We start from the raw sequence: 13,466 nt of genomic DNA, 5'->3' as shown, positions 1-13,466 counted from the left end.
ACACACACTGACACACTCACGCCCTCGAATAAACTCAGGCAGAGGAATGTGATTTAGGGTGTGACTCATTCACTCTCTCATTCCATTCACTCTCACTCCACCACTCACTGTCTCATGAGTGAGTGGGTGATTGGGTGGGTGAGGGAGTGGGTGATTGGGTGGGTGAGTGAGTGGGTGAGTGAGTGGGTGAGTAAGTGGGTGAGTGAGTGGGGGAGTGAGTGAGTGGATGGGTGAGTGAGTGGGTGAGTGAGTGAGTGGGTGAATGAATGGGTGGGTGGGCTACCTGGGGTAGCTTTGTCTGTGTCTGTGTGTGGCAGCACTTGCCCTTACAAGCCCTGCTGGAGGCTACCTGGGGTAGCTTTGTCTGTGTCTGTGTGTGGCAGCACTTGCCCTTACAAGCCCTGCTGGAGGCTACCTGGGGTAGCTTTGTCTGTGTCTGTGTGTGGCAGCACTTGCCCTTACAAGCCCTGCTAGAGGCTACCTGGGGGAGCTTTGTCTGTGTGTCACAGAACTTGCCCCTACAGCCCTGCTAGAGGCTACCTGGGGGAGGTTTGTCTGTGTTTGTGTGTAACAGCACTTGCCCCTACAGCTCTGCTAGAGGCTACCTGGGGGAGCTTTGTCTGTGTCTGTGTGTTACAGCACTTGCCCCTACAGCTCTGCTAGAGGCTACTTGGGGGAGCTTTGTCTGTGTGTGTCACAGCACTTGCCCCTACAGCCCTGCTAGAGGCTACCTGGGGGAGCTTTGTCTGTGTTTGTGTGTCACAGCACTTGCCCCTAGAGCCCTGCTAGAGGCTACCTGGGGGAGCTTTGTCTGTGTTTGTGTGTCACAGCACTTGCCCCTACAGCCCTGCTAGAGGCTACCTGGGGGAGCTTTGTCTGTGTTTGTGTGTCACAGCACTTGCCCCTACAGCCCTGCTAGAGGCTACCTGGGGGAGCTTTGTCTGTGTTTGTGTGTCACAGCACTTGCCCCTAGAGCCCTGCTAGAGGCTACCTGGGGGAGCTTTGTCTGTGTTTGTGTGTCACAGCACTTGCCCCTACAGCCCTGCTAGAGGCTACCTGGGGGAGCTTTGTCTGTGTTTGTGTGTCACAGCACTTGCCCCTACAGCCCTGCTAGAGGCTACCTGGGGGAGCTTTGTCTGTGTTTGTGTGTCACAGCACTTTCCCCTACAGCCCTGCTAGAGGCTACCTGGGGGAGCTTTGTCTGTGTCTGTGCGAGTCAGTGGCTGATTGTTTGTGTGGGGAGCGGTGGTGCAGTAGTGAGCGCAGTGTAAGGGTGTGGCTCAGAGCGAGCGAGCGAGCTGGTAACAGCGTGGGGCGAGTGAGTGGGTGAGTGGGTGAGTGGGTGGGTGAGTGGGTGGGTGAGTGGGTGGGTGAGTGGGTGAGTGGGTGGGTGAGTGAGTGGGTGGGTGAGTGGGTGGGTGAGTGGGTGAGTGGGTGGGTGAGTGGGTGGGTGAGTGGGTGGGTGAGTGAGTGGGTGAGTGGGTGAGTGAGTGGGTGGGTGGGTGAGTGAGTGGGTGGGTGGGTGGGTGAGTGAGTGAGTGGGTGAGTGAGTGAGTGGGTGAGTGGGTGGGTGAGTGAGTGGGTGAGTGGGTGAGTGAGTGGGTGGGTGGGTGAGTGAGTGGGTGGGTGAGTGGGTGAGTGGGTGGGTGAGTGAGTGGGTGAGTGGGTGGGTGAGTGGGTGGGTGAGTGGGTGGGTGAGTGGGTGAGTGGGTGGGTGAGTGGGTGGGTGAGTGGGTGGGTGAGTGGGTGAGTGGGTGGGTGAGTGGGTGGGTGAGTGGGTGGGTGAGTGAGTGGGTGAGTGGGTGAGTGAGTGGGTGGGTGGGTGAGTGAGTGGGTGAGTGAGTAGGTGAGTGGGTGAGTGAGTGAGTGGGTGAGTGAGTGAGTGGGTGAGTGAGTGAGTGGGTGAGTGGGTGAGTGAGTGAGTGAGTGGGTGAATGGGTTGGTGAGTGAATGGGTGAGTGAGTGGGTGAATGGGTGGGTGAGTAGGTGAGTAGGTGAGTGAGTGGGTGGGTGAGTGAGTGAGTGAGCGAGTGTGTGAGTGAGTGGGTGAGTAGATGAGTGAGTGAGTGGGTGAGTGAGTGGGTGAGTGAGTGAGTGAGTGGGTGAATGAGTGGGTGAGTGCGTGAGTGGGTGAGCAAGTGAATGGATGGGTGAGTGAGCGGGTGAGTGAGTGGGTGATTGAGTGGGTGACTGAGTGAGTGGGTGAGTGAGTGGGTGATTGAGTGGGTGAGTGAGTGAGTGGGTGAGTGAATGGGTGAGTGAGTGGGTGAATGGGTAGGTGAGTGAGTGAGTGGGTGAGTGAGTGAGTGGGTGAGTGAGTGGGTGAGTGGGTGAGTGAGTGGGTGAGTGAGTGGGTGAGTGGGTGAGTGGGTGAGTGAGTGGGTGAGTGGGTGGGTGAGTGTATGGGTGGGTGAGTGAGTGGGTGAGTGGGTGGGTGAGTGAATGGGTGGGTGGGCTACCTGGGGGAGCTTTGTCTGTGTCTGTGTGTGGCAGCACTTGCCCTTACAAGCTCTGCTGGAGGCTACCTGGGGGAGCTTTGTCTGTATTTGTGTGTCACAGCACTTGCCCCTACAGCCCTGCTAGAGGCTACCTGGGGGAGCTTTGTCTGTGTTTGTGTGTCACAGCACTTGCCCCTACAGCCCTGCTAGAGGCTACCTGGGGGAGCTTTGTCTGTGTGTCACAGCACTTGCCCCTACAGCTCTGCTAGAGGCTACCTGGGGGAGCTTTGTCTGTGTCTGTGTGTGTCACAGCACTTTCCCCTACAGCTCTGCTAGAGGCTACCTGGGGGAGCTTTGTCTGTATTTGTGTGTCACAGCACTTGCCCCTACAGCCCTGCTAGAGGCTACCTGGGGAGCTTTCTCTGTATTTGTGTGTCACAGCACTTGCCCCTAGAGCCCTGCTAGAGGCTACCTGGGGGAGCTTTGTCTGTGTCTGTGTGTCACAGCACTTGCCCCTACAGCTCTGCCAGAGGCTACCTGGGGGAGCTTTGTCTATGTCTGTGTGAGTCAGTGGCTGACTGTTTGTGTGGGGAGCGGTGGTGCAGTAGTGAGCGCAGTGTAAGGGTGTGGCTCAGAGCGAGCGAGCGAGCTGGTAACAGCGTGGGGCGAGTGAGTGGGTGAGTGGGTGAGTGGGTGGGTGAGTGGGTGGGTGAGTGAGTGGGTGAGTGAGTGAGTGGGTGGGTGAGTGGGTGAGTGAGTGGGTGAGTGGGTGGGTGAGTGAGTGAGTGGGTGAGTGAGTGGGTGGGTGAGTGGGTGGGTGAGTGGGTGGGTGAGTGAGTGGGTGAGTGAGTGAGTGGGTGGGTGAGTGGGTGAGTGAGTGGGTGAGTGAGTGAGTTGGTGAGTGAGTGGGTGAGTGGGTGAGTGGGTGGGTGAGTGGGTGGGTGAGTGAGTGGGTGAGTGAGTGAGTGGGTGGGTGAGTGGGTGAGTGAGTGGGTGAGTGGGTGAGTGGGTGGGTGAGTGGGTGGGTGAGTGAGTGGGTGAGTGGGTGAGTGAGTGAGTGGGTGGGTGAGTGAGTGGGTGAGTGGGTGAGTGGGTGGGTGAGTGGGTGGGTGAGTGAGTGAGTGGGTGGGTGGGTGAGTGAGTGGGTGGGTGGGTGAGTGAGTGGGTGGGTGGGTGGGTGAGTGAGTGGGTGGGTGGGTGAGTGAGTGAGTGAGTGGGTGGGTGAGTGAGTGAGTGGGTGAGTGAGTGGGTGGGTGAGTGGGTGAGTGGGTGAGTGAGTGGGTGGGTGAGTGAGTGAGTGGGTGAGTGAGTGGGTGAGTGGGTGAGTGAGTGAGTGGGTGGGTGGGTGAGTGAGTGAGTGGGTGAGTGAGTGAGTGAGTGGGTGAGTGAGTGGGTGAGTGAGTGAGTGGGTGGGTGAGTGAGTGAGTGGGTGAGTGAGTGAGTGAGTGGGTGGGTGGGTGAGTGAGTGAGTGGGTGAGTGAGTGAGTGAGTGGGTGGGTGGGTGAGTGAGTGAGTGGGTGAGTGAGTGAGTGAGTGAGTGGGTGAGTGAGTGAGTGAGTGAGTGGGTGGGTGGGTGAGTGAGTGAGTGGGTGAGTGAGTGAGTGAGTGGGTGGGTGGGTGAGTGAGTGGGTGGGTGGGTGAGTGAGTGAGTGAGTGAGTGGGTGAGTGAGTGAGTGGGTGAGTGAGTGAGTGAGTGAGTGGGTGAGTGAGTGAGTGGGTGGGTGGGTGAGTGAGTGAGTGGGTGGGTGGGTGGGTGAGTGAGTGGGTGAGTGAGTGAGTGAGTGGGTGGGTGAGTGAGTGAGTGAGTGTGAGTGAGTGAGTGAGTGAGTGGGTGGGTGAGTGAGTGAGTGGGTGAGTGAGTGAGTGAGTGGGTGAGTGAGTGAGTGGGTGGGTGAGTGAGTGGGTGAGTGAGTGAGTGGGTGAGTGAGTGAGTGAGTGAGTGGGTGAGTGGGTGAGTGAGTGAGTGAGTGAGTGGGTGAGTGAGTGAGTGAGTGAGTGGGTGAGTGAGTGAGTGGGTGAGTGAGTGAGTGGGTGAGTGAGTGGGTGAGTGAGTGGGTGGGTGGGTGGGTGAGTGGGTGAGTGAGTGAGTGGATGGGTGAGTGAGTGAGTGAGTGGGTGAGTGGGTGAATGGGTGGGTGGGTGAGTGAGTGAGTGGGTGAGTGGGTGGGTGAGTGAGCGAGTGAGTGGGTGAGTGGTTGAGTGGGTGAGTGAGTGGGTGGGTGGGTGGGTGGGTGAGTGGGTGGGTGGGTGGGTGGGTGAGTGAGTGAGTGAGTGGGTGAGTGGGTGGGTGAGTGGGTGAGTGAGTGAGTGGGTGGGTGGGTGAGTGAGTGAGTGGGTGAGTGAGTGGGTGAGTGGGTGAGTGAGTGAGTGAGTGGGTGAGTGAGTGAGTGAGTGGGTGAGTGAGTGGGTGGGTGGGTGAGTGAGTGAGTGAGTGGCTGAGTGGGTGGGTGAGTGGGTGAGTGAGTGAGTGGGTGGGTGAGTGAGTGGGTGAGTGAGTGGGTGAGTGGGTGAGTGAGTGGGTGAGTGAGTGAGTGGGTGAGTGGGTGAGTGAGTGAGTGGGTGAGTGAGTGGGTGAGTGAGTGAGTGGGTGAGTGAGTGGGTGAGTGAGTGAGTGGGTGAGTGAGTGAGTGAGTGGGTGAGTGAGTGGGTGAGTGAGTGAGTGGGTGGGTGAGTGAGTGGGTGGGTGGGTGGGTGGGTGAGTGAGTGAGTGAGTGGGTGAGTGAGTGAGTGAGTGGGTGAGTGAGTGAGTGGGTGAGTGAGTGGGGTGAGTGGGTGAGTGAGTGAGTGAGTGGGTGAGTGAGTGAGTGAGTGGGTGAGTGAGTGGGTGGGTGGGTGAGTGAGTGAGTGAGTGGTGAGTGGGTGGGTGAGTGGGTGAGTGAGTGAGTGGGTGGGTGAGTGAGTGGGTGAGTGAGTGGGTGAGTGGGTGAGTGAGTGGGTGAGTGAGTGAGTGGGTGAGTGGGTGAGTGAGTGAGTGAGTGGGTGAGTGAGTGGGTGAGTGAGTGAGTGGGTGAGTGAGTGGGTGAGTGAGTGAGTGGGTGAGTGAGTGAGTGAGTGAGTGGGTGAGTGAGTGGGTGAGTGAGTGAGTGGTGAGTGAGTGAGTGAGTGAGTGGGTGAGTGAGTGAGTGAGTGAGTGGGTGAGTGAGTGGGTGAGTGGGTGGGTGGGTGAGTGAGTGGGTGAGTGGGTGGGTGAGTGGGTGAGTGAGTGGGTGAGTGAGTGGGTGAGTGGGTGAGTGAGTGGCTGAGTGAGTGAGTGAGTGGGTGAGTGGGTGAGTGGGTGAGTGAGTGGGTGAGTGAGTGAGTGAGTGGGTGAGTGAGTGGGTGGGTGAGTGAGTGGGTGGGTGGGTGAGTGAGTGAGTGAGTGTATGAGTGAGTGTATGAGTGAGTGAGTGTATGAGTGAGTGAGTGTATGAGTGAGTGAGTGAGTGTATGAGTGAGTGTATGAGTGAGTGAGTGTATGAGTGAGTGAGTGAGTGTATGAGTGAGTGAGTGAGTGCATGAGTGAGTGAGTGTGTGAGTGAGTGTGTGAGTGAGTGTGTGAGTGAGTGAGTGAGTGTATGAGTGAGTGAGTGTATGAGTGAGTGAGTGTATGAGTGAGTGAGTGTATGAGTGAGTGAGTGTATGAGTGAGTGAGTGTATGAGTGAGTGAGTGTATGAGTGAGTGAGTGTGTGAGTGAGTGTATGAGTGAGTGAGTGTATGAGTGAGTGAGTGTATGAGTGAGTGTATGAGTGAGTGAGTGTATGAGTGAGTGAGTGTATGAGTGAGTGAGTGTATGAGTGAGTGAGTGTATGAGTGAGTGAGTGTATGAGTGAGTGAGTGCATGAGTGAGTGTATGAGTGAGTGAGTGTATGAGTGAGTGAGTGAGTGTATGAGTGAGTGAGTGTATGAGTGAGTGTATGAGTGAGTGAGTGCATGAGTGAGTGTATGAGTGAGTGAGTGTGTGAGTGTGTGAGTGTATGAGTGAGTGAGTGTATGAGTGAGTGAGTGTATGAGTGAGTGAGTGTATGAGTGAGTGAGTGTATGAGTGAGTGAGTGTATGAGTGAGTGAGTGCATGAGTGAGTGTATGAGTGAGTGTGTGAGTGAGTGAGTGTATGAGTGAGTGAGTGTATGAGTGAGTGAGTGTATGAGTGAGTGAGTGCATGAGTGAGTGAGTGTATGAGTGAGTGAGTGCATGAGTGAGTGTATGAGTGAGTGTGTGAGTGAGTGAGTGTATGAGTGAGTGAGTGCATGAGTGAGTGAGTGTATGAGTGAGTGAGTGTATGAGTGAGTGAGTGTATGAGTGAGTGAGTGCATGAGTGAGTGAGTGTATGAGTGAGTGAGTGCATGAGTGAGTGAGTGTATGAGTGAGTGAGTGTATGAGTGAGTGAGTGTATGAGTGAGTGAGTGTATGAGTGAGTGTATGAGTGAGTGAGTGTATGAGTGAGTGTATGAGTGAGTGAGTGTATGAGTGAGTGAGTGTATGAGTGAGTGAGTGTATGAGTGAGTGAGTGTATGAGTGAGTGAGTGTATGAGTGAGTGAGTGTATGAGTGAGTGTATGAGTGAGTGAGTGTATGAGTGAGTGAGTGTATGAGTGAGTGAGTGCATGAGTGAGTGAGTGCATGAGTGAGTGAGTGCATGAGTGAGTGAGTGTATGAGTGAGTGAGTGTATGAGTGAGTGAGTGTATGAGTGAGTGAGTGTATGAGTGAGTGTATGAGTGAGTGAGTGTATGAGTGAGTGTATGAGTGAGTGAGTGTATGAGTGAGTGAGTGTATGAGTGAGTGAGTGTATGAGTGAGTGAGTGCATGAGTGAGTGTATGAGTGAATGAGTGTATGAGTGAGTGTATGAGTGAGTGAGTGTATGAGTGAGTGTATGAGTGAGTGAGTGTATGAGTGAGTGAGTGTATGAGTGAGTGAGTGCATGAGTGAGTGTATGAGTGAATGAGTGTGTGAGTGAGTGAGTGTATGAGTGAGTGTATGAGTGAGTGAGTGCATGAGTGAGTGTATGAGTGAGTGAGTGTATGAGTGAGTGAGTGTATGAGTGAGTGTATGAGTGAGTGAGTGTATGAGTGAGTGAGTGTATGAGTGAGTGTATGAGTGAGTGAGTGCATGAGTGAGTGTATGAGTGAGTGAGTGTATGAGTGAGTGCATGAGTGAGTGAGTGCATGAGTGAGTGTATGAGTGAGTGAGTGCATGAGTGAGTGTATGAGTGAGTGAGTGTATGAGTGAGTGAGTGTATGAGTGAGTGAGTGTATGAGTGAGTGAGTGTGTGAGTGAGTGAGTGTATGAGTGAGTGAGTGTGTGAGTGAGTGAGTGTATGAGTGAGTGTATGAGTGAGTGAGTGTGTGAGTGAGTGTATGAGTGAGTGAGTGAGTGAGTGCATGAGTGAGTGAGTGCATGAGTGAGTGAGTGTATGAGTGAGTGAGTGTATGAGTGAGTGAGTGTATGAGTGAGTGAGTGTATGAGTGAGTGAGTGCATGAGTGAGTGAGTGCATGAGTGAGTGAGTGTATGAATGAGTGTATGAGTGAGTGAGTGCATGAGTGAGTGTATGAGTGAGTGTATGAGTGAGTGAGTGTATGAGTGAGTGAGTGTATGAGTGAGTGTATGAGTGAGTGAGTGCACGAGTGAGTGAGTGTATGAGTGAGTGAGTGTATGAGTGAGTGAGTGTGTGAGTGAGTGAGTGTGTGAGTGAGTGAGTGTATGAGTGAGTGTGTGAGTGAGTGAGTGAGTGCATGAGTGAGTGTATGAGTGAGTGAGTGCACGAGTGAGTGAGTGTATGAGTGAGTGAGTGTATGAGTGAGTGTATGAGTGAGTGAGTGCATGAGTGAGTGAGTGTATGAATGAGTGCATGAGTGAGTGAGTGTGTGAGTGAGTGAGTGTGTGAGTGAGTGAGTGCATGAGTGAGTGAGTGTATGAGTGAGTGTATGAGTGAGTGAGTGCATGAGTGAGTGAGTGCATGAGTGAGTGTATGAGTGAGTGAGTGTACGAGTGAGTGAGTGTATGAGTGAGTGAGTGTATGAGTGAGTGTATGAGTGAGTGAGTGCATGAGTGAGTGTATGAGTGAGTGAGTGCATGAGTGAGTGAGTGTATGAGTGAGTGTATGAGTGAGTGTATTAGTGAGTGAGTGTATGAGTGAGTGAGTGTATGAGTGAGTGAGTGTATGAGTGAGTGAGTGCATGAGTGAGTGAGTGCATGAGTGAGTGAGTGTATGAGTGAGTGAGTGTATGAGTGAGTGAGTGTATGAGTGAGTGCATGAGTGAGTGAGTGTATGAGTGAGTGTATGAGTGAGTGAGTGTACGAGTGAGTGAGTGCACGAGTGAGTGAGTGTATGAGTGAGTGAGTGCATGAGTGAGTGAGTGCATGAGTGAGTGAGTGCATGAGTGAGTGTATGAGTGAGTGAGTGCATGAGTGAGTGAGTGCATGAGTGAGTGAGTGTATGAGTGAGTGAGTGTATGAGTGAGTGAGTGTATGAGTGAGTGCATGAGTGAGTGAGTGCACGAGTGAGTGAGTGTATGAGTGAGTGAGTGCATGAGTGAGTGTATGAGTGAGTGAGTGTACGAGTGAGTGAGTGCACGAGTGAGTGAGTGTATGAGTGAGTGAGTGTATGAGTGAGTGTATGAGTGAGTGAGTGAGTGAGTGTATGAGTGAGTGAGTGCATGAGTGAGTGTATGAGTGAGTGTATGAGTGAGTGTATGAGTGAGTGAGTGTATGAGTGAGTGTATGAGTGAGTGAGTGTATGAGTGAGTGAGTGTATGAGTGAGTGTATGAGTGAGTGTATGAGTGAGTGAGTGAGTGCATGAGTGAGTGAGTGCATGAGTGAGTGTATGAGTGAGTGAGTGTATGAGTGAGTGTATGAGTGAGTGTATGAGTGAGTGAGTGTATGAGTGAGTGTATGAGTGAGTGTATGAGTGAGTGTATGAGTGAGTGTATGAGTGAGTGTATGAGTGAGTGTATGAGTGAGTGAGTGAGTGCATGAGTGAGTGAGTGCATGAGTGAGTGTATGAGTGAGTGAGTGTATGAGTGAGTGTATGAGTGAGTGTACGAGTGAGTGAGTGTATGAGTGAGTGTATGAGTGAGTGTATGAGTGAGTGTATGAGTGAGTGTATGAGTGAGTGAGTGTATGAGTGAGTGCATGAGTGAGTGTATGAGTGAGTGAGTGTATGAGTGAGTGTATGAGTGTATGAGTGAGTGAGTGCATGAGTGAGTGTATGAGTGAGTGTATGAGTGAGTGAGTGAGTGTATGAGTGAGTGAGTGCATGAGTGAGTGTATGAGTGAGTGAGTGCATGAGTGAGTGTATGAGTGAGTGAGTGTATGAGTGAGTGAGTGAGTGCACGAGTGAGTGAGTGTATGAGTGAGTGAGTGTATGAGTGAGTGTATGAGTGAGTGAGTGTATGAGTGAGTGAGTGAGTGTATGAGTGAGTGAGTGTATGAGTGAGTGCATGAGTGAGTGAGTGTATGAGTGAGTGAGTGAGTGTATGAGTGAGTGAGTGCATGAGTGAGTGAGTGTGTGAGTGAGTGTATGAGTGAGTGAGTGTATGAGTGAGTGAGTGTATGAGTGAGTGAGTGTATGAGTGAGTGAGTGTATGAGTGAGTGAGTGTATGAGTGAGTGTATGAGTGAGTGAGTGTATGAGTGAGTGAGTGCATGAGTGAGTGAGTGTATGAGTGAGTGAGTGTATGAGTGAGTGAGTGTATGAGTGTGTGAGTGAGTGAGTGAGTGTATGAGTGAGTGTATGAGTGAGTGAGTGTATGAGTGAGTGAGTGCATGAGTGAGTGAGTGTATGAGTGAGTGAGTGTATGAGTGAGTGAATGTATGAGTGAGTGCATGAGTGAGTGAGTGCATGAGTGAGTGTATGAGTGAGTGAGTGCATGAGTGAGTGTATGAGTGAGTGAGTGTATGAGTGAGTGTATGAGTGAGTGAGTGTATGAGTGAGTGAGTGAGTGTATGAGTGAGTGAGTGTATGAGTGAGTGTATGAGTGAGTGAGTGTATGAGTGAGTGAGTGTATGAGTGAGTGAGTGAGTGTATGAGTGAGTGAGTGCATGAGTGAGTGAGTGTATGAGTGAGTGTATGAGTGAGTGAGTGCATGAGTGAGTGAGTGTATGAGTGAGTGTATGAGTGAGTGAGTGCATGAGTGAGTGAGTGTATGAGTGAGTGAGTGCATGAGTGAGTGAGTGAGTGTATGAGTGAGTGAGTGAGTGTATGAGTGAGTGAGTGTACGAGTGAGTGAGTGCACGAGTGAGTGAGTGTATGAGTGAGTGAGTGAGTGTATGAGTGAGTGAGTGCATGAGTGAGTGTATGAGTGAGTGAGTGTATGAGTGAGTGAGTGTATGAGTGAGTGTATGAGTGAGTGTATGAGTGAGTGAGTGAGTGCATGAGTGAGTGAGTGCATGAGTGAGTGTATGAGTGAGTGAGTGTATGAGTGAGTGTATGAGTGAGTGTATGAGTGAGTGTATGAGTGAGTGTATGAGTGAGTGTATGAGTGAGTGTATGAGTGAGTGAGTGTATGAGTGAGTGCATGAGTGAGTGTATGAGTGAGTGAGTGCATGAGTGAGTGTATGAGTGAGTGAGTGTATGAGTGAGTGAGTGAGTGCATGAGTGAGTGAGTGCATGAGTGAGTGTATGAGTGAGTGTATGAGTGAGTGAGTGAGTGTATGAGTGAGTGAGTGCATGAGTGAGTGTATGAGTGAGTGAGTGCATGAGTGAGTGAGTGCACGAGTGAGTGAGTGAGTGAGTGTATGAGTGAGTGAGTGTATGAGTGAGTGAGTGAGTGAGTGTATGAGTGAGTGAGTGAGTGAGTGTATGAGTGTGTGAGTGAGTGAGTGAGTGAGTGAGTGTATGAGTGAGTGAGTGTATGAGTGAGTGAGTGTATGAGTGAGTGAGTGCACGAGTGAGTGAGTGTATGAGTGAGTGAGTGAGTGCATGAGTGAGTGAGTGCATGAGTGAGTGTGTGAGTGAGTGAGTGTATGAGTGAGTGAGTGTATGAGTGAGTGAGTGTATGAGTGAGTGAGTGTATGAGTGAGTGAGTGTATGAGTGAGTGAGTGCACGAGTGAGTGAGTGTATGAGTGAGTGAGTGTATGAGTGAGTGAGTGTATGAGTGAGTGAGTGCATGAGTGAGTGAGTGAGTGCATGAGTGTGTGAGTGTATGAGTGAGTGAGTGAGTGCATGAGTGAGTGAGTGAGTGCATGAGTGAGTGAGTGTATGAGTGAGTGAGTGTATGAGTGAGTGAGTGAGTGCATGAGTGAGTGAGTGCATGAGTGAGTGAGTGTATGAGTGAGTGAGTGAGTGTATGAGTGAGTGAGTGAGTGTATGAGTGTGTGAGTGTATGAGTGAGTGAGTGAGTGCATGAGTGAGTGAGTGAGTGCATGAGTGAGTGAGTGTATGAGTGAGTGAGTGTATGAGTGAGTGAGTGAGTGCATGAGTGAGTGAGTGCATGAGTGAGTGAGTGTATGAGTGAGTGAGTGAGTGTATGAGTGAGTGAGTGAGTGTATGAGTGAGTGAGTGTATGAGTGAGTGAGTGTATGAGTGAGTGAGTGCATGAGTGAGTGAGTGAGTGCATGAGTGAGTGAGTGCATGAGTGAGTGAGTGCATGAGTGAGTGAGTGAGTGCATGAGTGAGTGAGTGCATGAGTGAGTGAGTGTATGAGTGAGTGAGTGAGTGTATGAGTGAGTGAGTGTATGAGTGAGTGAGTGTATGAGTGAGTGTATGAGTGAGTGAGTGTATGAGTGAGTGAGTGTATGAGTGAGTGAGTGTATGAGTGAGTGAGTGTATGAGTGAGTGAGTGCATGAGTGAGTGAGTGTATGAGTGAGTGAGTGTATGAGTGAGTGAGTGAGTGTATGAGTGAGTGAGTGCATGAGTGAGTGAGTGCATGAGTGAGTGAGTGTATGAGTGAGTGTATGAGTGAGTGAGTGAGTGCATGAGTGAGTGAGTGCATGAGTGAGTGAGTGTGTGAGTGAGTGCATGAGTGAGTGAGTGCATGAGTGAGTGAGTGTGTGAGTGAGTGAGTGTGTGAGTGAGTGTATGAGTGAGTGAGTGCATGAGTGAGTGAGTGCATGAGTGAGTGAGTGTGTGAGTGAGTGCATGAGTGAGTGTATGAGTGAGTGAGTGAGTGTATGAGTGAGTGTATGAGTGAGTGAGTGCATGAGTGAGTGTATGAGTGAGTGAGTGCATGAGTGAGTGTATGAGTGAGTGAGTGCATGAGTGAGTGTATGAGTGAGTGAGTGTATGAGTGAGTGCATGAGTGAGTGAGTGCATGAGTGAGTGTATGAGTGAGTGAGTGCATGAGTGAGTGAGTGCACGAGTGAGTGAGTGTGTGAGTGAGTGAGTGTATGAGTGAGTGAGTGTGTGAGTGAGTGAGTGCATGAGTGAGTGAGTGCATGAGTGAGTGAGTGCATGAGTGAGTGAGTGCATGAGTGAGTGAGTGTATGAGTGAGTGAGTGCATGAGTGAGTGCATGAGTGAGTGAGTGTGTGAGTGAGTGAGTGTATGAGTGAGTGAGTGAGTGCATGAGTGAGTGAGTGTATGAGTGAGTGAGTGTATGAGTGAGTGAGTGTATGAGTGAGTGAGTGAGTGCATGAGTGAGTGAGTGTATGAGTGAGTGAGTGTGTGAGTGAGTGAGTGCTCGAGTTGATCTCTTCTCGCCTCGCACCTCACCTGGCGTTTGATGAAATGGAGCCGAAGGAGGTGGTGGAGGTGGTGGAGGTGGTGGAGGTGGTGGAGGTGGTGGAGTGGAATGCGATGGGGAATCTTGGGCGCGGCTGCCTTTATAGTGTACGCTGAGCCACACCCACAGACTCGCACACACAGACACACACACACAGACTCGCACACACACACACAGACACACACACACAGAGACACACACAGACACACACAGACACACACACAGACTCACGTGGCGAGCCACACCCAGACACAGACAAAGCTCCCCCGTGTAGCCTCTGGCAGCGCTGTAGGGGCAAGTGGCGGTGAGGAGCGAGTAGCATGAGCAGCACAGTGCCACAGACTCACTTAGTCAGTCACTCACTCACCCACTCAGTCAGTCACTCAGT

The 13,466-nt window shown here is 51.6% G+C and overlaps 1 protein-coding gene across 1 annotated transcript in view; it reads right to left on the bottom strand.

Annotated features, from left to right (window-relative positions):
* Positions 1-13,255, bottom strand: part of LOC144955194 (annexin A2-like) — a gene marked incomplete at its 3' end in the record, with an annotated part of 49,741 nt that extends 36,486 nt beyond the window's left edge. Inside the window, exon 1 of the mRNA XM_078885502.1 lies at positions 13,069-13,255. The remainder of the gene's footprint in view (positions 1-13,068) is intronic.
* Positions 13,256-13,466: the final 211 nt, after the last annotated feature.

This window comes from Lampetra fluviatilis, unplaced genomic scaffold, assembly GCF_964198595.1.
Source record: "Lampetra fluviatilis unplaced genomic scaffold, kcLamFluv1.1 SCAFFOLD_500, whole genome shotgun sequence".
Classification (NCBI taxonomy): Eukaryota; Metazoa; Chordata; class Hyperoartia; order Petromyzontiformes; family Petromyzontidae; genus Lampetra; species Lampetra fluviatilis.
Note: the sequence above shows the minus strand (reverse complement) of the source record. Positions and strands in the feature narration are given on the sequence as shown.